The following is a 25463-nucleotide window of genomic DNA, read 5'->3' on the forward strand; positions in this document are numbered from 1 at the left end:
CAGAGAATAGGTGGCCTTCTCTTCACAATAAACCCCTTGCTTCTAAATTTTTATTAAACTACCTACATCATATAATAAAGGTCATTTGATGTTTGTGTTTCTATAATTCATGAGCCATGAAGCAATTCATTTTATGACAACCTTTTTTCCTTCTGCTTTTTTTAAAAAACGTCTTACTCTTGCTTCTCACTTTTCTTTGCCTATAAGATAGACTATTTGCCATTTGTTATTTTTTGTAGTTCTTTGAAAGTCAATATAATCAGTCATTCAAGATGTAGCATTTGGGTGACTTGGAATTTCAGTAGTGTTAGCCACACACCAACTTCTTACTTTGAAATGATTTATAAATTTTAATGAATGAGGAGTACTATAGCAACATATTTTTAATCTCCATGACACTTAAAATTGTACAGTAACTTGCATCTTTCATAATTGCTTACATCAACAGAACATTCAGCAACTAGTGAATATATCAAAGAATTCACTAAAAAATGAATAACTATAGACCATCTGTCTTACCAAGATTTCTGCTATTTTTAAATTTACATTATTGAATGTTGAAGATGTTCAGTAGAGGCTAGAATAGAGATGACAATGTTTGCTTAGCCAATTCTTTGTCTGCCTTAATCAATAATCTTAGAAGTTGTTGTCCCACTTCCACTAGGTACGTGGTTTTCATCTGGCACTTCTTTTTTTTTTTTTTTTTTTTTTTAAATCAATCTTATATTGGAACTGTTTGTATGTTATCTAAAAAACCTTTTTCTGAATAGTGTATATGAAATTAGCCATTAAAAGTTTATTTTTTTCTTAGAAAATGCTCCTCTTGCAATTTGTATAGACCTCAAAGGCTCTGAAAAAGTTGGTAATTTAAAATACTATTTTGGAGCATCTATTTAATTGTATGTTAAAAATACTTGAATGTTGAGTAAGAATTTTTATTGCAGTAATTCATTTTGTAATCACTCTTTGTGAAACCTTTTCACCACAGACCATTGTAGATAATTCATTTTAGGCAATCACCTTACATATCATAGGACTCTAATCCTTTTACTGAAATTAACTAGGTCCCTTTTTCTTAACCTATATAGTGAAGGGATTATAAGAATCTCTAGTGCCCTTTCTAGGGTCATAATTTTGTAACTACTAAAATCCCAGAATTTACATGTGCAGGTGGTTACCTTTGATATTGTCTTTAAATTTCAGAGCTCTAAGGGGCCTTGAGTGCTATTTATTTAGTCCAGCTCCCTCATTATGCAAATGAGATAACTGAGATTTGGCCCTTTTAAGCAACAACTTAATGTTCTAAATTAAGATTTGATGTTTATCATCTATCCTGTTCTAAAATAAGAGTCACTGATGTTGGTAAGCAGTTCCTTTTGAAATTTAAATGAAACAACTCATGGGAGAAAAGTAGTATAAAATTTAGCATTATCATCACCCAAGGGGCATGTCATAATCTATCCAAATTGAAAACTTTTTATATATGTGATGAGACCCTTTATTTTTTTAAAAAGTTTCTCATTTTAAAAATGCCCTGAAAGGGCATTTGGAGCAATATGGACTGCTAATTTCTGAAATTACTGTGAGTGCTAACCAGTGAAAGTCTTGCAGGAAAAATTGTAAACATGCTGGATGATAATGATCAGGAAAATTTGCCACTCTTCGCTTTGCTTATCTAATGTAGTTAAATTATGTTTATGTGTGTGTATGATTACTTCTAGAGCAACTTGGACTTAAAAACTGATTTTTAGAAGGTAAATTTCCTTTGAATATGATGAAACATATGTAAACAGAATCTCCAGGAGAAACACAGAATATGTGAATATATCCATCATGCATTCTGCTGTAAACTCAGCACTCCCTCTATATGAAATTCCTGTGTGACTCTATGCTTTCTGGAAGAATGAAGTCTCAGTTAATAGGGAATTGATTAGTGTGCCATATATCAAAATGTTTTGGGTAAAACCTATTATAGTAGTCCTTTTTGGACAATGATTAGAACTTGAGATGAAAGCAGGATAACTTTTCTAGTTATATAAATGTCCTATAAAAGTTACCCTGCTTGCAGCCAGGTGTAGTGGTTCATGCCTGGAATCCCAGCACTTTGAGAGGCCGAGACGGGCAGATCACCTGATTTCAGGAGTTCAAGAACAGCCTGGCCAACATGGAGAAACCCCGTCTCTACAAAAAATACAAAAATTAGCCAGGCATGATGGTGGGTACCTATAATCCCAGCTACTTGGAAGGCTGAGATGGGAGAATCGCTTGAACCCAGGAAGGTGAGGTTGCAGTGAGCCAAAATGGCACCATTGCACTCCAGCCTGGGTGACAGAGAGACTCTGTATATATATTAAAAAAAAATAATAATAATCCTGCTTTATTTTCTGATTCTAGTTCTAATGGACTGAGCAGAATACAACTCCTCTGCTCAAATCATTAAGTTATATGAAGTTTGTCTTACATATAGTCAGTTAGCTTTTATTTATACTAATAGATGACAACATAGAAATTGATGCTCTAGATTGAGAAAGTCATGCAAAAAATAAAAATATTTTGAGAAGAAAACTTGATGATCTTCCTACACTTTCACTTAGCAATAGTGCATTGCAAGGTTCACTTGGCTGACTATAATTTTTATTTTAATGATCTAGTTTTCCAGGGTTGAGGTTAGACTGTGATTTCCTTAGATTTATGCATATAACTTAATCTAAAACTGAATTTGACATTTTTGCTAACAGATCTTTCCATTTAACTGTACTCTGCCTGTCTCTTTGGAAAATGTGTGTCCTCATATCGCATAAATACCTCTTAAATTTGATTTGAGGGAGAAGTCAATTTTACAGAGGTACATACGTATCTTCTACATTCTTTTAAAGAATGCAGCTAATTAATCTGGTTTTTAAAGACTAAGTTAAATATTAACAAGGAATTCAGGGATTCTTTGCCTAATTGGTACGGTAGTTACAAGGACAGAGTACTCATTAGAGATATTTTTGATATATGAATGTACCAAAGGCCTTCTTAGTTTTTGGATGAATCATGTTTTTGATTTAGCTGTTTGTGTGTGTGGTTTTTTTTTTTTTTTTTTTTTTGGTTGTTGTTCAGATAAATCTTCTATAAAAACTACTTTTACTACTTTAAATTCATTGCAAATTTTGCAGTAATAATGTGTTCTATTACCTCCTCCCCAGTTGATTATGAATTGAATTGGGCAGAAGAACAGGATATATTGAAAAATGTCACACAAATATCTGTTTTTCTTCAAGTAGAAAATTGGAGTTTTAGGATTCGACCCAAATTAAATCCAAATATTGAAATTCCAGTTAAAAGTGCCATAGTATTGAGCTATTAAGTCTTCCCTTCTGAGATAACTAGCCATTACATTTTTGCAGAACAGCTTAACTTCTGAAATATAATATCTGAAATCCAAATATCATGAGGAAATATCTTAAACACACTGAGCCCAATTCAATACCAATGTAACTTTTTGGACTGTCCCCTCAGGGTATCAAAGGATATGAATTGTGGCTAAGTTAAAAAAAAAAAAAAAAAGCTTTCATCTAGAAAGATTCCATAATGCCCAACAGTCTGAAGTGAATCTGTCTATGCGTTAGTATGCAATATAGGGTAAAAACAGACTGCTTTCAGGGCAGAGAATGGGACCACTGCGTAAGTAAAATGTATCATACGCTTGAAACAACTTTCAGAGCTGCTTTAGCAGTACTATTTTTGCAGAAAGAAAAAAAAAAGTTGACCTTCAGAGACCTTGTTTTCAAAAGACCTTGAATTTCTTTGTCTACTCCCAGAAAGATTTTTTTGAAATCAGAGAATTTTAACACTCATAAGATTTTTAAAAATACATTAAAATGTAAGAGATGCAGATATGTTTAATTCTCTTCTATTTTATTTCTTAATCTCTTATCTACAATACACACCTTAGTGGCTATGAAAATGTGTATGATTAAATAATTCGTTATGAAGAGAAGCATTCCATTGGAATGGGGCCAGATTGCCTAGAGTAGAATCTCAAGTCTGTCCTTCCTAGTAGAATGACATTTGACAAGACATTCGGGCTTCCTGTGCCTCAGGTTTCTGTATTCTTAAAATGGGAATAATAAAAGCAGCTGCTTTGTAGCATTGTCGTATTAAATGAATATAAGTACATGTATTTGTCTGAATATATACGTATATTTACATCATTTTAAAATATAAGATAATCATATTCTTACATAGTACTTTTCAGTTTCACATGCATAGAGACCACCTAGAAATTTTGGTAAAATGCAAACTCAGCAGTTGGGTGTAGGGACCAGAGAGTTCATTTCTAACTAATCCCTAGGGTATGTGAATGCTGTTGGTGTGGGGGCTACACTTTGGGTACCAAAGTTCTAACAAATGTGTTTAGCAACTGATGCAGGTAAAGATGAGGGAGAGCAGAGCAGCAATTGGCCATGATAAATTGAGGCATTAAAATAACTCATGAAGGTCTGTCCTAAAGCCTCAAACATATTATATTTTAAGATACATAAAATTTTGCCATACCAGAGTTTATATTACAGGGACTTTGAGATAAGTCTCATAGTGCAGAAACGTATTATAGAAAGTTTCAAAGTGTCAGTGCATACTTGCTTGATTCTTCAATAGACTTTCCCTTCTTTCTTTCTCTCTGTCCACATACACAAATGTGCACATGCACACAAAAATGCACACCTGATTTTTTCTGATAATTTTTATTTGAAAAACAATGCACTCTATTTATACATCACCCATGTCATCTAGTTGAACATAAATGCCATTTTTATTTTAGATGGTCACCTATAGATGAACTCTTCATTTCTAGGAAACTGATCAGAAGAAGACTAACAGGGCAGATAGGGCACTAGCAAAGCAGAGTACCAGCTGCACCGTCAACTAATCAAGTCAGCAAACATCTCTGCAGGTGAAGTCATTGTGATGTCTATTACACTCAAGCAGATTAAAAATCCTTCTGGATCATTACTGGTGTTGAAGTGCCAACTTTTGCCTGTGATTATCAGACTGGAACAGTGAACAAAGGAATCTAAGAAAGTTACAGAAAGTAGAGGAAAAAGAGACAGATAAGTTTTCCATTGAATGTGGGGTGCCAGACTGTTTTATTTGACTACTTTTTCCAATAACCAGAAGAATTTGTTTTTTGTGCATGCCTATTGCATCATAAAAAACAAACATCCCAAACATCCTGTTAAAGTCCTCATAGTTTTGGGAAACATGTTTGCTTAGCTATTTAATGTGGATGTATTATATGATAGGAATTTTAATTGGGTAACTGCTGATTATGTGCAAGTTTTATTTCTTTTTAAAAAACAACTCATTGCTTACTAATATATCCTAGTTTAATTCCAAAGAGTGAAGGAATATTGACTGAATATTTGCTCTTGCATCTTTTAAAATTATCACCATTCATTTTCTTTGCAATCTCCTTCTCCCAGTATGTTTTAGGAGGTTCTGTGCCTTGAGTCTAATGGACATAAAATGAAGGGAAGTCTATGTGTTTTAGTATGCATGATGTTTTCTGAATATAGATGCTTAAGGAAATTGTAGGCAGGTGTGTTTTCACCTCTCACACTATGTAGCTTTTTCTGTTTCATGGTAGGAATCAAAGATAGCCAAGTTAAGAACATTGTGGCTCATTGGAATTAAGACTTCATTCAGTTTAAAATGTATTGATCATTTTATTTATTTCAAATTATTTTAGCATTCTCGAATTAACCATCTGAAGTTTCCCAAGACACGAACGGTTTCATATCTTACACTAGCAGCAGCAATAATAATCATATAGTCAACATTTTACTTTCTTCATATTTAAATTTACAGACAACTTTCTGAGATGTTAGAAGTAGATTGATAATGTGTCATTGCTAACTTATAATCAAGCTTACTGTCACATAGGAATAAGTACAAATAAACATTCGTCCTCAAGGTGTGGTGGAATATTGAATATATTGATGATGAAACAAACTAACTTACTCTCAACAGGAGGGAATAATGAGTATACTTGGCATTTTTATAATTCTAAATCTTCACAGAAATCAAACATTTTTAATATTACATTTTTTTCTTGTATAGACATGGCAGTACAATTTTCTTTTACTTCATCATAAGAGTGTATCATTTCAAATCTTTAGTATATTTTTATAATTTTCTTTACAATGGCTGTATTATACGAGACCAAGCCATTTTATTGTGATATTTTAAGGTGATTTATTGCTAGTAACCCCATGGCAATATGCTATCTTTTTGTTTTAAAAATTGCATAGGAAGCACAAAGACTACATTTTTAATCAATGCAATTTGTTTAAATGATTGTATCTTTAACTTAGCAAAGAAACTTCTGTACATATGGAATGCTGAATGCCCTATCAGACTTCAGGCTGTGCTGATTTATAACAAGTAATTATCTAATGAAGATAGTGTTAGGCAAGCATGAGAGTTCTTGAAGGAATAATTTGTAGTTTTGAAAAAATTACTATAGATCAAATGATAATGCTTCATATCATCCTTTAATCTATATTTTTACTGTAAACAAATGTAAAAATGACTTTCAAGAGTTATAGTCATTTGTGTGAAAAAGTAAATGGCCTTAAGCTGGATACATGAATTAATCCTTGATGTCCTTTACTCCTTTCTGTTTTTCAAGATTAATTCTGTTATCAAATTAATACATATACAACTCTTTGGTATTGTATATTCAGTGGAAAGAATATGATTAGAAAGAAGAGGACCTGATATATAGTCTGGATTCTAACAATAACTCTGTGACCTTGTAGACATGAACAAATGGAAAACATTCCAAGCTCATGGATAGGAAGAATCAGTATCATTAAAATGGCCATGTTACCCAAAGCAATTTACAGATTCAATTCTATTCCTATCAAACTACCAATTACATTCTTCACATAAGTAGAAAAAAGCTATTTTAAATTCATACAGAAACAAAAAAAGCCCAAATAGCCAAATTAAATCTTAAATGAAAAGAACAAAGCAGGAATCATCACACTACCTGAATTCAAACTATACTACAGAGATCCAGTAACCAAAACAACATGGTACTGGTTAAAAAACAAAAACAAAAACAGGAACACAGACCAGTGGAGCAGAATAGAGATCCCAGATATAAGGCCACACACCTATAGCCATCTGATCTTAGACAAAGCCGAGAAAAACAAGCAATGGGGAAATAACTCCCTCTTCAATAAATGGTTCTGGGGTAACAGGCTATATGCAGAAGATTGAAGCTGGAGCCCTTCCTTACACCATATACAAAAATCAACACAAGATGGGTTAAAGATTTAAATGTAAAACCCAAAACTATAAAACCTAAGCAATCCATTTGTAACATAAGAACTGGCGAAGATTTGAAGACCCCCAAAAGCAAGTGCAACAAAAGCAAAAATTGACAAATGGAAATCTAATATAATGAAAAAGCTTCTAGACAGCAAAATAACTGTTAACAGAGTAAACAGACAACTTACAGCATCTGTAAGGAGCAACTACTAAATTTCACAATTGCTTCTTAGGCAAATACAAGACAAATAATTAACATTGTATTTTCAACTGTTGCATTTGTTCTTTTATATGTGTTTATAATTTCATATATTTGCCAAAAGTGTGTATGTGTATGTGTGTGTGTGTGTGTGTGTATGTATATGTGTCTGTATATATATATGTATATTTTTGTGTATACACACACACACACACACACGCACACACACACACACACATATATATTTGTAAATTCTGGAAATTTTACTTCCTTGCCTCTTGAGATACTGATAATGAGGAACTTCTAGAACAAAAGAATATAACAAATAAATGATAAACTGTAAATCACTAATAAAATATAAGAAGCTCATCTTATATCAGTCTTAATGATTAATTTCTACCTAGATCTTCAACTTTAAAATGTTCAAATCTCCTGGTTATTTTGGTTCAAAACATCCTGAGTTGTTTCACGTGTTGTTGCTGTGTGAGTGGAGTATCTGTTTATATGTGTATTCTACGATATGTGTCAGGGCATTTACTTTGCTTTTTAAATTTTTTTTGGTAGAATGGGAATCTGCAAGTCACTTTATGGATATCTCCTGTGGCTTTAAAAATAAATCTCTTCTTTCTGCTAAATCAAGTTGTAAATATCTCATTTAATCTGCTACTACAGTAACTCATGAAAAGAGAAAGATTGCTTTTCAATATTTTACCTCTGTCCTCATTTTAAGTCAGTGACTGCTGATTATATGTACTGTTAGTGAAACAGAAATCAGCATGGAGTACTCAAGTTACTTTTCAAATAAAGTTCTTCTTTCAGCATTTAGTTTCCCAGAAGGCTTTTGATCAAGGTTATGGGAAAGTCCATAAACTTTCTGCTGAATATTTAACAAGCTGGAGGTCACTGCAAATGTGTTTTCTGAAGGGCAAGTAAAATGAGATTGCAATCAGGAAAACAGAAGACAATAAGCAAAGCTTTGTCTTCTGGATAAAATCTAACGAGAAAATCAATGTGACTCACATTTTCAAGTTTCTTTGTAGAATTTAAAAATTTTCCTAGTTTGGGTCATCATTTTCAAAATGTTAAATAGGACCGAGTAATTCATTTGAGTCGAATTAGTATCTTATTTTGAACAAGATGATTGGAATGAGATCTGCGCACTGGTGACAGTGGCAGAATATAAGAAGACTTCACTAAAGTTTCACCATTTAATATTAAAAGCATAATTCTTCTGGATAAAATAAATTTTTTAAAATTGACAAATGTCATGTGGTAACTGTATATTTTGTAATTGACCTAGCCTGCTCTCATCAATACTTAAAGCAAAACCTCACAAAACCATGTTTCCACCCTCACAGGAATCAAAAGTTATGAAAAGAGATAGGAACAGATTCAAAAATACTTACATATAGTATTTTCTTTCAACATGAAAGAAAATTGAAAGTTTCTTTCAACATTATCTATCTACTGAGAATGGTGACAAATAGTAAAAATAGAAATGCCTACTTTGGACTTTCAAAGACATCTAAGAATATTTGGAAGCTTTAGTCTGGTAAGGCCAAATTATGATCATGTGTATTATGTCTACTGTGAAATTAAAAAAATGAATAAATTTTCATTCTATCCTCACTTATATTCAAATAATCTATATAGGGAAGTTAAGTCTTTCACTGGATCACATAGAAATGTAGAGTAAAAATTTCACTCTAATCTCCTCTGATTGCTAAATCAGAAAAAATTATACAAGACACTTAGCCTTACTGCATCTTTAAGCTTTGATGTATGATAAGAATATCCTCCTGTTTGTTATTTATCTTAAAGTTTTATGTATGGAGATAGAATCATTATTCTTTTCTGAAAAGTTTGACTTTTAAGGAAAAATTAGGTAGCAGGAGATTAAATAGATCGCAACTTGCCTCCTTCCTGTTTACATAATTTTGGAACTGTTCTAGCAGAGTTTCAGGACTTTGAGTAGTAGGTAATAGGTTGGTTTTTGAGCTTAGTCACTGATTTCCACTTCTCCAACTTGTGCATGAGTAAAATAAGCAGGTATTGGAGAAAGGACTTGGCTACATATTATGGAAGCCATCTCTGGTCTCTGCCACTAGGTGTAAGTGAACATATATCTGAAGAATTTTAAGAGACAATAATGGTTTGTTGTGTCTGAGCAATTTTCAATGCATGCAAATTATATTCTACATTCATTCTGTTATTGCCCCTAACACTTCCTACAAAGTAATATATATTATGGAATGATGAGTGGTTGTGACTTGAGGAAGTTACATACTCATGCTCTATCAAATTTCCTCCTCTGTATAATGTATGTAAGAATACTACCTACCTCACTGGATAATTTTGAGGACCAAATGACACAAGCAATACAATACACATAACACCACATCTCGCATACCTTAAACAATTTGGTGTTAATAATGGATACTTTTCTAATCATATTCAAGCCATGAACTCCTTTCCCAGAATAATAAACATTCATTCAAGGATCCACATGGGATTTCACAAAGTCTTTGATCACTTTGGAGATTCAGTTGATTGACCTCAACAAGAAAGGCCATAGGTATTAGTTTACTAGGTTAGAAGAATCTTCATTGACCATTTTGTCTTCCAAGCCTGAACCACTCATGTTAATAGGTGATTTCTCTGGTTCTTTTTAGAAGATAATTGTTTAGATAAATTGAGTGAGTTCATCAGTCATTTTATTTTCATATAGACAAAGCTTTAGTTGTATTTTTAAAAAGTAGCTCTTCTTTAGTCTCTATGGCAAAGAACATTATATTGGCATTCAGAATAAAGAAGAAAATAAAATGACCCATAATCTCAGTACCAAGATAATACCAGTTATATTAAAAATAAAAGTAATAACATGTGCATACATGGTAAAACATTTAAACACCACTGTAAGAGATGCAGGTAAAAGTTAGTCTCCCTCAGCACCCCTCTTCACTGCTTTACAAGTACCTCTTAAAACAGATTTCTGTTAAAAGTGTTTTCCGTTTAATTTCACCTAAAATTTGTATACCAACATTTATGTATATGTAGATAGACGATTTTTAAAAAATTTACCAGTACAAAAATGTTTTATTATTGCTATACACAAATGTTGATGTCTTGTTTTGTTTTGTTTTTCACTTAAAGTATGTCTTGGAGAGTTTTCTACATTAAAAAGAACAAATGTAACTCATTATTTTTAGTGGTGGCGTAGTATTCTAATGATTTGATGAACTATGACTGCTTTAACCTATTGATAACTTTTAGGTAATGTCCAGATTTTTGCTAAAACAGACAATGCTGCAAAGTGTACTTGAGCAGAAATTGTAATGCTTCATCACTAGTCAATCTGTCAAGGAAACAATGGAATTGGTGGATGAAAAGGACTGTGCAATTTTAATTATTAAATTTTTGAATCAGTAAGAAAAAATGACTGATAATAATACATTATTGTTTCTATCCTCTTAATATTTTGAAAGATTACCATTCTGCCATGATTGTGTCATATCACCCTTTATTATTAAAAATTGAACTCTTGGCTGGGCGCAGTGGCTCATGCCTGTAATCCCACCACTTTGGGAGGCCGAGGTGAGTGGATTACCGGAGGTTAGGAATTCAAGACCAGCTTGGCCAACATGATGAAACCATGTCTCTACTAAAAATGAAAAAAAAAAAAAAAAAAAAGCAGATATGGTAGAAGGCACCTGTAATCCCAGCTACTTGGGAGGCTGAGGCAGGAGAATTGCTTGAACTGGGGAGACGGGGTTGTAGTGAGCAGAGATGGCACCACTGCACTCCAGCCTGGGTGACAGAGTGAAGTGTCTCAAAAAAAAGAAAAAAAAAAGAAAAAATTGAACTCTCAGAGTTATAAATATTCCTCTGTTCCCAATCTACTTCCTCTCTCTCCAGAGTAGCTCACAATTCCAAATTTGGTGTTTATTACCCCCAATTATTATTTTAAATATTTTTATTATATACACTATACATGATAAACAGTATAGTCATGTACAGACCTTTCTGCTGTTTGCTCCTTTTACCAGTTCTTATTTATTGGTGTATGTAAGTCTATTTCCTCCACTCCCACTGTTTTGTAGTGTTTTGTTTGAACATTTCACAGGTTAGTTCCATATTGATATTTTCAAGTGATGTTGTTTATGAATACTTGACCATTACAAAAACTGCTACAAAGAACAACCTTCTATGTGCTTTCTATTGCTCATGTTTAAAGTTTCTCTTAGGTATTTCCCTATGATTGAATTGTTGAGTTGTAGAATATAAGCATATTTAATCAAAGTCTCTCACTAGTACAAGAGACAACTGTTGCTCAACATCCCATAGCCATTTGATAATCTATTTTAATTTTTCAAATGTGAAAATTATAAAATGGAACATCATTTTGTCTTTTATGTACATTTTCTAGTTTACTGATATGATTGAGTATCTATTCAAAAATGTATTACTTATTAGGTGTTTTTCTTCTCTTGAATAAACTATTCGTGAATGTAGCTGATTTTTAAATCGTATTATACTTAGTAATTTTTGTATTCTTTACATAGCCTTGATAAAAATAATCAGATATATGTATGGCATGTGTCATCTTCTGATATCCAATTCATCTTCTCTGTATGTACATTAAAACACATGTATTGGTAGATATTGTTAAGCTGCCTGACAAAAAGAATAAACTGGATTATAATCCCATTAAGTATGTATGAGGTTACTCTTCCCCTAAACTCTTGTATAAACTGGATACTATTAAAGTGTTTTTTTTTTTTGTTTTTTTGTTTTTTTTTTCTCTTGAGACGGAGTTTTGCTCTGTTGCCCAGGATGGAGTGCAGGGGTGCAATCTCAGCTCACTGCAATCTCTGCCTCTGGGTTCAAACAATTCTCCTGCCTCAACCTCCTGAGTAGCTGGTATTACAGTCACATGTCACTGTCCCAGGCTGATTTTTATATTTTTAGTAGAGATGGGGTTTCACCATGTTGGCCATGGCCAGGCTGCTCTCGAACTGCTGACCTCGTGATCTGCTATTCTTGGACTCTCAAAGTGCTGGGATTACAGCTGTGAGCCACCGTGCCCAGCCTTAAAGAGTTTTAATATTAAGAAATGAATAGCTGAAAAAAATGTCTCATTGATGCCTCGATATAATTTTCCATATTTGTAAGTGAGACAGAGGATGTTAGCATGTTTTAACATGTATTTATCAGAATAGTAATTTCAGTTACAGAAAATTCCCTTCATCATTATTACTTGAAAATACAAGACTTTTGCAAATTATTGCAGGTGTTTTTTTTTTGGTAAAAATAGTTTGCCAATTTTATAGAGCTGGATGCATCTGAAATTAATTTGCCTTGTCAAGCTCATGTAGAAGGGGGAAGGAACACCACAAATGTTAGTGTTTGCCAGAGTTATTGGAATGCATGTAATGGAAAGAACTGCTTCATGTAATACTATTCTTTAAATAAATAGATTTTTTTACTTTTATTCAAATAGATACAGAATTTATATAAAAGCATGCTTAACCTTAACATATTTTGAAAAATGTAAATGGCCAATAATATTTAGAATGATACAATTTAAGCCGGGAAGTACCAATATTAGATTAATATGTGGTTTATTACATACTTTCTGAGAACTAGATAAGGGGCTGGACAAGCCATTGATTGCTAATTTGAATAAGTTTTTTTTTAATTTATTTATTTTACTTTAGGTGCATACTATATCTGGCATTTCTCCCCATGTTATCCCTCCCACCCTCCCCTCCCTCGCCACTCCCCTCGCTGTCTCTCTTATCCCCCTCAACTGCTCCCAGTGTGTGATGCTCCTCTTCCTGAGTCCACGTGTTCTCATTGTTCAACACCCACCTATGAGTGAGAACGTTTTAAAATATTTTGGTGGAATTTATTTTGATAGCATGACTTCTCTTGATTAAGGCTTTGCTTATTTTAATCATGCAAGACCAATTTGTGAGAAGTTATTTACAAAACCAAATGGATTTTTGGAATTAACCTAAATTATATGTCATCCAATAATATGCTTGATGTTGCCATAGTTCAGCAGAGGACAATCTTATATAGTATCTCTGTCACATAGACATAATCATATCACACAATAAGCTAGGACTTGATCTGGCGTTCTGTTTAAACACCCATCAAAACGGTAAACATTCCTCTCACTTAATTGCATTGTTAGGCTTCACGGAAAAGAAAAATTATAAAGCACCATTTTTTTGTAGCTACAAACATTCATTCTACAAATAAATTCTATGTTGGTGAATAGGCCATCTGAATTATATGTATTATTAGAAGCATAACATAGATATGTCATGTAGATGACAATGGCAGAAAATGTGATTTGGTTGAACTGATGGAGGCATGAAATGTTTTTCTTCCCTAGATCTAGATTACACACAATTTCAAACTGTTTGGTTTATACAATTGCAAAACATGCATTATATTTGCTCACGCTTTTTGACTTATTGGGTAGAAAAGTAACAATGTCCAAACTCAAGTGAAGAGTTGGTTCTTAACTGTATTTGATTCACATTTCTCTTAGTTAATTGATTTACTCTACCTCATTTTGCTTGTGCTTATTCTGTTTCAATTAGTGGACTCAACATTTGTTTTTACTGAAAAATCAATGCCAAGAAATTGCTTATTTTAAGGCTTATACTTTGAAGTGTGAAATATTTAGCTTTCCCAGAACTTTATAAGCCTATTTTTTAAACCTTTTAAAATCAGTATAGATTTATACATAAAACTGGTGGCAAAAAATTTAAACTAGAAATATGACTGTAGTAATAATAACTTTAATTACTTTTACAGAATTTAGAATGAGTCTCTATGGGAATAAAAGTTTTCTCCTCCCATAGTCCCCTCCTCCATAGTAGCATCAGTATAATTTATTTTTAAAGAAATATCTCTTAAGCATTTCAGTTTTTCCCCCGATCATTGTCATTGAGTAAATTGGTAGGAAGAAATATAATTAAGGAAGGAAAATCTCATTTGGGAATTATAAGCAATTATCTGTTTTCCTCCTATTGCTTTCTGGTAAGCATCCATTCAGGTGTTTAGCTGGAAATAGAGTGAATCACCTTTCTTAGTACATATAGGAAGTGGCTTTACTTGGGGACATACTGTAAATATTGATAATTACCTGCACAGCAACAAAAGGTACATTCTTGTGACATTTTCAAGGTGAAATCGGTACTTGAGTGGTATGCTTCTTGCAAAATTGCCCCTGTGGTACCACGTTATAGGATTTTAATGCCGCACCTGTGTGAAAGGGAGAATCATAAAGGTTATAAAGAAAAGATTCCTTTGAGGAGAGGTAGTAGCTTCCATCAAGATACAAAGGATAATATAGGATATTTAAAAAATCTAGTTTGTGATTATCATTAGTTTTTGCTTAATTGGCTTAAATGAAACTCAAGCATAATATCTATTATTATAAAATATGGCAGGAAATGTTAGGAATATAGAAGCTCATATTTTGAATCAACAATGCCAAAATGTTATAGGGGAAAATGGAAAAATAAGAGAACTTGTATAGGTAGTAAAGACTGCTTTCTTGAGGGATCTCAGAAGGGCCAACTGATGTTTGATGCCATCAAAGGATACTGGTCTTCTATTAAAGAAAACAATTTGTGTCTTGGGGGTAAGAAAGAAATACCTGCAAACTCTGTAAGAAGCAAAATATATTCATGTGGTATCAATCACTAAGAAAAAGGCTTAATTTAATGAAAGCTATGTACATCCCATTATTGCTGTGTAAATAAATAAACTCAGCAGGTTATATATAAAATAATCTCTTGTTTTCACTATTCCTGGTTGTTTTGTATCACCAATTTTTTTTTTTTTATTGCACTTTAGGTTCTGGGGTACATGTGCAGATCTTGCAGGATTGTTGCATAGGTACATACATGGCAATGTGGTTTGCTGCCTCCATCCCCCCATCACCTATATCTGGCATTGCTCCCCATGTTATCTTTCCCCAATCTCCCCACCCACCCTCTCTCCATCTCCTCGCCCCTCAACAGACCCCAGTGTGTGATGTTCCCCTCCCTGTGTCCATGCGTTCTCATTGTTCAACACTCACCTCTGAGTGAGAGCATGCGGTATTTTATTTTCTGTTCTTGTGTCAGTTTGCTGAGATTCATGGTTTCCAGATTCATCCACGCCCCTACAAAGGACACAGACTTATCATTTTTTTTATGGCTGCTTAGTATTCTATGGTGGATATGTGCCACATTTTCCTTGTCCAGGCTATCATTGATGGGCATTTGGGTTGGTTCCAAGACTTTGCTATTGTAAACAGTGCCACAATGAATATATATGTGCATGTGTGTCACCAATTTTTAAAGCTAATATAAAATATGAAGAAGAAATGTTTTAAAATCTAAATATATTGCAAGAGATTACTATCAGAGAAGGTTTGAATAGATCAATGCTGTAAATACACATTAATGTTATATTTCCCTACAGGTTGAATAAATTGACTAATCTATGTTATTGCACTTTTCAAAAATTTTAAGTTCTGGGACACATGTGCTGAAAATGCAGGTTTGTTATATAGGTATACATGTGCCGTGGTGGTTTGCTGCACCTATCAACCTATCATCTAGGTTTTAAGCCCTGCAAGCATTAGGTATTTGTCCTAATGCTCTCCGTCTCCTTTCCCCCTATCCCCTGACAGGCCCCAGTGTGTGATACTCCCCTCCCTGTGTGCATGTGTTCTTATTGTTCAACTCCCACTTATGAGTGAGAGCATGCAGTGTTGGTTTTCCGTTCCTGTGTTGGTTTGTTGAGGATGATAGTTTCCAGTTTTATCCATGTCCCTGCAAAGGACATGGACTCATTCTTTTTATGGCTGCATAGTATTCCATGACGTATATGTGCCGCATTTTCTTTATCCTGTCTGTCATTGATGGGCATCTGAGTTGGTTCCAAGTCTTTGCTTTTGTAATTAGTGTTGCACTTTTTAAAAAATCGAGACTGAGTTTCACTCTTGCTGCCCAGACTGGAGTGCAATGGTGTGATCTTGGCTCACTGCAAACTCCACCTCCCAGGTTCAAGTGATTCTCCTGCCTCAGCCTCCTGAGTAGCTGGGATTAGAGGCATGCGCCAGCATGCCTGGCTAATTTGGTATTTTTAGTAGAGACGGGGTTTCACCATATTGGCCAGGCTGGTTTCAAACTCCTGACCTTGTGATCTGCCCACTTCGGCCTCCCATAGTGCTGGGATTACAGGCGTGAGCCACTGCGCCCGGTCTGTTGCACTTTTTTTTAAGGGTAGTTAAGAGTTAACAGGAAATGCAGATTGGCTATGCTGTTTCAGAGAGGTATAATCAGATAAACTGAAGGTAAACAAGGGATGCTACTGGTGTAAAATTTTGAGAGAGATAGAGGAAGAATAAAGGAAGCAGGAGAAGGAAAAGGAAAAGAAGGAGGAGGAAAGGAAGAAGAAAGAATGAAAAAGGAGGAGGAGGGAGGAGGAGAGAAGAGGAGGAAGAGGAGGAGAGGGAGGAGGCAAAAGAGGAGAAGGAGGAAGACGAATAAAAGGGAGAGAAAGAGAAATTTCCCTGTTGCCAAAATAAGGATCCTGCTTTACCTACAACTGCTTAAGCTGAAGGTCTTTCTTTACGTTGTCACACATCTGCCTGCTGTAGTGCTTTTTTTTATCGGCTTTCTGAAGGTGAGACTTGGCTCTCACTCTATTGGCACCTGTAACAGTGATATCAGGACTGGCAATTTTAAACTATGATGTAGTTGCCCAATTAATTGTCCGTCTCAGAACCTACTGAGGTGCTACACTGTCACAAGGAGCTTTAATTGTTTACAATTTACTTTCTAAAAATAAAATATTGATGTTTTAAATAAAGAAAATCGTATATAGATATACAGAGAAATAGCTAGATAAACATGGTATATATTTACCATTTCTTTTTTTTTGTAAACCCACATACCCACACTCTTGGAGTTTACCTTTTATTGCCATAACGGGACAACCTTGCATCTATAGTACCATCATTTTTTTTTTTTTTTTTTTTGAGACGGAGTTTCGCTCTTGTTACCCAGGCTGGAGTGCAATGGCGCGATCTCGGCTCACCGCGACCTCTGCCTCCTGGGTTCAGGCAATTCTCCTGCCTCAGCCTCCTGAGTAGCTGGAATTACAGGCACGTGCCACCATGTCCAGCGAATTTTTTTGTATTTTTAGTAGAGACGGGGTTTCACCATGTTGACCAAGATGGTCTGGATCCCTTGACCTCGTGATCCACCCGCCTCGGCCTCCCAAAGTGCTGGGATTACAGGCTTGAGCCACCGCGCCCGGCCTTATAGTACCATCATTTAAAGATTTCTTCGGTTGGAAGTGCAAAAAGAATTATTTTCTATTAATTATTACTTATTAACAATTTCTCTTATATTTCAAAGAACAGTCTTCCTCTCTGTTTCTCTCTCTGTGCAAATGTATTTTCAGATAGAGAAAAAAGTAAGCATATTCATTCTCTTTAAGATAGGCAGCTAGAAGCTTCATATGTACATGATCATATGTACATGTTAGGCGGTTCTCTGATGAAGATAGCTCTATTCCTCCTAAGAAACTGCTTTGTCTTTTATTTTTGACTGCATGTATAATTTATCTAATTATGTTACTTCATTTGTGTTGTTTTCTGTGAAGTACAGAGCCAAAATTGTGGCCCCAATAAAGCAAGAAGGTAGCATTTAATTAATGCATTGCTATTCCACTTACATTTATTTTAATATGCTTTTATATTATCTTTCTTCCTTTTAACTCTTACACTTATTTCATTTTGTTGTACATTAGGTTTCTTCCTATTTGATTTTGATTAATGGTGAGTAGAAGAATTTCGGTGTATGCTGGTTATAAAAACAGACAAATTAATAGTAGATACCTGATAGTATTCATACCCTGACAATAGAGATCCTTTTCTCCTTTAAACATGAACAATTCACATTTGAATAATTGAATCTTTAAATAATAACATACGCATACCACGATTACAATCATCTCTCAGATATTATGGGGGGATTTCTCACATTGTCGTTTATCTTTCCGCCAACTAAGTACATTTACTGATACTCAACTGGATCTTAGATTTATTTCCCTCTCAACCTAGCAAGAATAACAAGACAAATCCTGTCATATAAAAGCATTCCACGTTCCTCATAAGCTTCGCTAAGAGCAGAAATATATTACTAAGTAATACAGAGAACTCATTCTGATATTCTCTATTATTCTGGAAGCTTAGTCTTAGAGAAAAATGAGAACAATAGGAGAAAATGAGGAGAGAGAGTTCAATTATTTTAGAGTTTTGAACTCATAGAACAACAGTTCTAAGAATCCTATTCAAATATAAATCTGAGAATTTACAAAACCACATCAATCATCCATCTTTTTGCTGTCAGTATCCACCATCAATGCTCATTCATGCATCTAACATATAGTCATAGTTCAACTAATATGTGACTCACACTGTTCTAGGGATTGACCAAACAAAGCAAAACTCAAAATGCACTTCATACAGCTGACTGTCTTTTTCTCTTTTAGTCCAACAACTGGAAACTATGTCATGGTTTCTCCATATTACATGTAGGCTTATGTTCACATTTGTTTCAAACATAAACATATTTTAAAATTCATGTGACTATGCTGACTTGTACAGTGGACTACATATATAATTTACCTAATGTAATATTATTTATTACAGAAATGACTACCCTTCAATATAGAATACTATATTTCTATTTCTTTCTTTATTTTTTTATATAGGGTCTTGCTCTGTCGTCCAGGCTGGAGTGCTGTGGTGCAGTTATACCTCACTGCAGCCTCAAACTCCTGGACTCAAGTGATTCTCTTTCCTCAGCTTCTGAAGTATCTGGGACTACAGGAACATGACACCACAACTGGCTAATTTTATTTTATTTTTTTGTAAAATTCGGGGTCTCGTTATGTTGCCCAGGCTGGCCTTGAACTCCTGGCTTTAAGGGATTCTCCTGCTTCGGCCTCCCAAAGCAATGGCATTACAAGTGTGAGCCACCACATCCCATTCCTATATTGCTATTTTATTGGTAAGTATGAATTGTACACATCTTATAGTTCTTAGTGGGACCACACGCTCAGAAATTATGTTCTAGACATGACAAGTGTCTGAAAAAAAAAATCAAAATTGGGGAAAAAAGCTGGGCATGGTGGTGCATGGCTGTATTTCCAGATGCTGGGGTGGAGATGCTGAGGCAGGGGATGACTTACCTCAGGACTTTGAGGCCAGCAGCCTGAGCAAGATAGTGAGACTCCGTCTCTCAAAAGAAAAAGAAAAAAAGAAAATAAGTGTGTGGATTGCAAATTTAGCAAAATCTCACCTGTGATTTAACAAATAAATGGTCATTATTTTCAAATAATTAATAGTACTCTAACCAAAGAACCTTGGGTAAGAGATGTTAAGTGTATTGATTTAAATGTAGTAATTGGCAGTTTGATTATATATATATATATATATATATATATATATATATATATATATATACACACACACACACATTCATTCTTTTGTGTGTGTGTGTGTGTGTGTGTGTGTGTGTGACAAAGTCTTGCTCTGTCGCCAGATGCCAGGCTGGAGTGCACTGGTGTGATCTCGGCTCACTGCAACCTCCGCCTCCCAGTTTCAAGCAATTCTCCTTCCTCAGCCTCCTGAGTACCTGGGACCACATGCATGTGCCACCACGCCCAGCTAATTTTTGTATTTTTCAGTAGAGACGGGATTTCACCGTGGTCTCGATCTCTTGACTTTGTGATCCACCTGCCTCGGCCTCCCAAAATGCTAGGATTACAGGCTTGAGCCATTGCACCCGGCCTGATAATATTTTTAAAATAAACTTCTTTCAGAAGTTTTAGATTTGCAGAATTATTTTGGAGATAGAACAGAGTTCCAATATATCCATACTGAGTTTTGACAAAGATTATTTGGTTGATCAAATGTCAATATCGCTCCTGAACCTTCTCTTAGTTCCATCTGTGTACTCTTTTGCAAAATTCAGTTTTAAGAAGAACACACCCTCCTCTCTATCTGATCACCCTGATATCCCATTGGTGATATCAGATATATAATGTAATCCTCTACCACCCTCCAGATAATGTCTGATCACCCTAGCCTGTATTTCACAAGAATCCTATTAGGTAGGTTTAGTCAAGGTCTCCCTTAGCCTTAATGCTTCCTCTTAGTAATTTTCCACTCGCTAACCTCCACGCTGGTCCTTGGTTACATATTCCCACTTTTCCATCTGTATTTGAAATTAAGCACAATCTCTATCCCCCACTGCAATGTATTGCAGTGCTCCCTATGCCAATTGTGATAGTTTTGAATGAAATCTTCCTTACCATGCTTCAACAGGTGTAATTGAATAATTTTGTCTTTAACAGTTTCCCTATTGCTCACATTTGACATTTGTATGACACATGTGTTATAATTAATGGATCAATATTGATACATTATTACTAACGTAATGGTCACTATGGTCTCATAGAGTAGTTTGAAGTCAAGTAATGTGATGCTTCCAGATTCATTCTTTTTGCTTAGTCTTGCTTTGGCTATGCGACCTCTTTTTTGGTTCCATGTGAATTTTAGGATTGTTTTTGTTGAGTTCTGTGAATGATGATGACATTTTGATGGGAATTTCATTAAATTTTAGATTGTTTTTGGCAGTATGGTCATTTTCACAATACTAGATCTACCCATCTATGAGCATGGGATGGTTTTCCATTTGTGTGTGTCACCTGTGATTTCTTTTAGCAGTGTTTTGTAGTTTCTTCAGAGGTCTTTCACCTCATTGGTTAGCTATATTCCTAAATATTTTATATGTTTGCAGCTGTTGTTAAAGGGGTTGAGTTCTTGGTGGTGTATATCAGTGCTACTGATTTTTATCTATTGATTTTGTATCCTGAAACTTTACTGAATGTATGTATCAGATCTAGGAGCTTTTTGGATGAGTCTTTAGTGTTTTCTAGGTATACAATTATATATTTGGCAAACAGCAACAGTTTCATTTCCACTTTACCCATTTAGATGCCCTTTATTTCTTTCTCTTTTCTGATTGCTATGGCTAGGACTTCCAGTATGATGTTGAATAGAAGGAGTGAAGGTGGGCATCCTTGCTCCTGCTTTGGGGGGAATGCTTTCAACTTTTCCCCATTTGCCATAATGTTGGCAGTGGGTTTGCCATAGATGGCTTTTATTACCTTAAGTTTGGTTCCATGTCAGTTTTGCTGAGGGTTTTAATCATAAAGGGATGCTTTATTTTGTCAACTGCTTTTTCTGCATCTATTAAGATACTAATATGATTTTTGTTTTTAATTCTGTTTATGTAGTGTAGCACATTTATTAAGTCAGTGGATGTTGAATCATCCCTGTATCTGTGGTATGAAACCCACTTGATCATTGTGTGTGTGTGTGTGTGTGTGTGTGTGAGTGTGTGTGTGTATGTGTGTGTGGTTTTTTTTTTTTTTTTGATGCTGTTGGATTCAGTTAGCTAGTATTTTGTTGAGGATTTTTACATCTGTGTTTATCAGGGATATTGGTCTGTAGTTTTCTTTTTTCATTATGTCCTTTCCTAGTTTTTTTATTAGGGTGATACTGGCTTCATAGGACAATTTAGAGAGGAGTCACTCTTTCTCTCTTTTTTGGAATAGTTTCAGTAGGACTGGTACCAATTCTTCTTTGAATGTCTGATAGAATTCAGCTGTAAATCTATTCTGGTCCTGGACTTTGCTTTGTTGTTGTTGGCTATTTTTAAATTACTGTTTCAATCTCCTTAGTTATTATTGATCTGTTCAGAGTTTCCATTTCTTCCTGGGTTTATCTAGGAGTGTTGTATATTTCCAGGAACGTATCCATATCCTCTAGGTTTTGTGGTTTGTGTGCATAAAGGTGTTCGTAGTAGCCTTGAATGAGCTTTGTTATTTCTGTGGTATCGTTTGTGATATGTCCCATTTCATTTCTAATTTAGCTTATTTGGACTTTTCTCTTGTTAGTTCTCACTAGTGATCTCTCAATTCTGTTTATCTTTTGAAAGCACCGCTTTTTGTTTCATTTATCTTTTGTATTTTTTTCTTTCAATTTCATTTAGTTCTGCTCTGATCTTTGTTATTTCTTTTCTTCTGCTGGGTTTGAATTTGGTTTGTTCTTGTTTCCCTAGTTCCTTTGAGGTGTGAGCTTAGATTGCTTATTTGTGCTCTTTTTTAATATTTTGACATAGGCATTTAATGCTATGAAATTTCCTCTTAGCACTGTTTTTGCTGTATCTCACAGGATTTGATAGGTTGTGTCACTATTATTGTTCAGTTCAACTAATTTTTAAATTTCCATCTTGATTTCATTGTTGAACCAAAGATCATTCAAAAGCAGATTATTTAACTCCCATGTATTTGTATAGCTTTGTGGGTTCCTTTTGGAGTCAATTTCCAATTTTATTTAATTGTGTATAAGAGGGTACTTGATATAATTTCAATTTCCTTAAATTTATTGAGGCTTTTTTATGACCTATCACATGGTGTGCCTTGGAGAATGTTACATGTTCTGCTAAAAAGAATGTATATTCTGCAGTTGTTGGGTAGAATGTTTTGTAAATATCTCTCAGGTCCATTTGTTCTAGAGTAGAGTTTAAGTCCATTGTTTCATTGTTGACTCTCTGTCTTAATAACCTGTCCAGTGCTGTCAGTGGAGAACTGAAGTTCCACACTATTATTGTGCTATTGTCTAGCTCATTTTTTAGGTGTAGTAGTAATTGTTTTATAAATTTGTGAGTTCCAGTCTTAGGTGCATATATATTCAGAATTGTGATATTTTCCCACTGCTTTTATCATTATATGATGTCACTCTTTGTCTTTCCTTACTATTGTTGCTTTATTGGCTATTTTGTCTGATATAAAAAATAGCTACTTCTGCTCTCTTTTTGTTTCCATTTGCCTGGTATATCCTTTTCCACCTCTTTACATTTATGTGAGTCCTTATGTGTTAGGTGAGTCTGGTGAAGACCAAGTAGATACTTAGTTTGTGGATTTTTATCCATTCCACCATCCTGTATCTTTTACATGGAGCATTTATGCCATTTACATTCAATGTTAGTATTGAGATGTGAGGTACTGTTGTATTAATCATGCTAGTTTTTGCCTGAATACCTTTTTTATTGTGCTATTCTTTTATAGGCCCTGTAAAGTTTATGCTTTAAGGAGGTTCTATATTGGTGTATTTCAAAGTTTTGTTTCAAAATTTAGAACTCCTTTTGGCATTTCTGTGTGTGTGTGTGTGTGTGTGTGTGTGTGTGTGTGTGTGTGTTTCTCTGCCTGTTTGATCAGGTCTTTATTCAAAAGAAGCTGTCCAAAATGATTTGAACTTTATGGAATAATCAAATTTAAGAGTTTATGCAACAGGCTTGTTTTCCTCTGTAGTGGGTTTCTTTTCTGCTGGCTTCTTTTCAAGGGCCGGTTTCTTGGTAGCTGCTGCCTTTTTTCCTACTGGAGGCTTCTGCTTCTTAACACCAACAGCAGCCTTCTTTCCTTTCTTACCTACTATAACAGGCTTCTTGCCTGCAACTCCCTTCTCATCTGATTTGGCTTCTAGTGTTGCTGCTGCCGCAGGCGCCTTATCCACCTGGAGCTTGTGATTCCTGGCCTGGTGAAGAATGGTGTTCTGGCGCATGGTCTTTGCATATGGGTTTAGCTTCAACATGATTCTCAGGTTTTTCAGTGGGTTCTTCTTTAGGACTCTGCGATGAATCTTCTTGCGTGGTGCTCAAAGGGCTCTTTGGATCTCCGGGCTTTTCAAGATTCTGCTGAGATCTGTATTGATCATCTTGTGCATGGGGAGATTGTAGTTACTCTTGAGGGAAGCACCTTTATGCCAAGTGCCATACAATTCATCTAACTTCCAGAAAGCACTTTTGGTCCAAATGCAGAAACGTCCTACCTGCCCACCAGGAGCAAGCTTCAAAATGTTCAGTTTGCTTACATTAAGCAGAGTAATTCCAGGGATGTTTCTGAAGGCCTTGATGATACCATTATCCTCATTGGAGATGATGCAGGGGCCTCTGCTCTGGATACGGTGACAGTTTCTCATTTTGCCCTTGCCAGCTCTCATTCGCTGAGAGGCATAGACCTTTTTGATATTATTCCAGGCTTTAAGTTTCTTATGAAGCAAAACAGCCTCCTTGGTCTTCTTGTAGCCTTCAACTTTATCTTCAACTACCAAAGGAAGTTCAGGAACTTCCTCAATACGATGACCTTTAGACATGACCAGTGCTGGTAAGGCTGAGGCAGCCAGGGTAGAACAGATGGCATATCATTTTTGGATTGTGTTCACTCTACGATGCCAACGGCGCCAGGTTTTGGTGGGTGCAAACATTCGGCCTCCACGACACATATTTCCAAAAGCACCCTGGCCAGAACGGTGAGTCCCACCACCTCAAACTCTGGGAATTCGAGCCACAGCTCTGCCAGTACCCCAGGACTCAGCACTAGTCTGATGACCTGCTAATTCACTGATAGCATAGGGCTGTCTGTTGTTTTTGCGCAAGTTGGTGTGAACAAAGTTCACAATATCTGGTCGAATAGGAACCTTGAATACAGCAGGCGAAGTGACATTTTTGCCAGATGACTCCCTCTTTTCGGAGTACACCGATATCAGTGGGCGAGCACACGCCATGGCGGAGAGAGAAGACAGCCTCCCTCCTCTCAGCCCAGCAGCTCCTTTTGGCATTTCTTGTTGTGCTGGCTTGATAGTGACAAATTCTTCCAGCTTTTGTTTGTCTGAAAAAGACTTTATCTCTCCTTCATTTGTAAAGCTTAGTTTTGTTTAATACAAAATTTGTGACTGATGATTGTTCTGTTCAAGGAGGCTAAAGATGGGACCCCTATCCTTTCTGGC

The 25463-nt window shown here is 35.1% G+C and overlaps 1 protein-coding gene and 1 pseudogene across 4 annotated transcripts in view; one reads left to right on the forward strand and one right to left on the reverse strand.

Moving 5' to 3' along the window:
- The window catches only part of PCDH11X (protocadherin 11 X-linked), a 777685-nt gene that overhangs the window by 562586 nt on the left and 189636 nt on the right, over positions 1-25463 (forward strand). The gene's annotated exons all lie outside the window — the stretch shown is intronic.
- Positions 23961-25277, reverse strand: LOC101033218 (large ribosomal subunit protein uL4 pseudogene; annotated as a pseudogene).

The sequence above is a fragment of the Saimiri boliviensis genome, chromosome X (genome assembly GCF_048565385.1).
Source record: "Saimiri boliviensis isolate mSaiBol1 chromosome X, mSaiBol1.pri, whole genome shotgun sequence".
NCBI lineage: Eukaryota > Metazoa > Chordata > Mammalia > Primates > Cebidae > Saimiri > Saimiri boliviensis.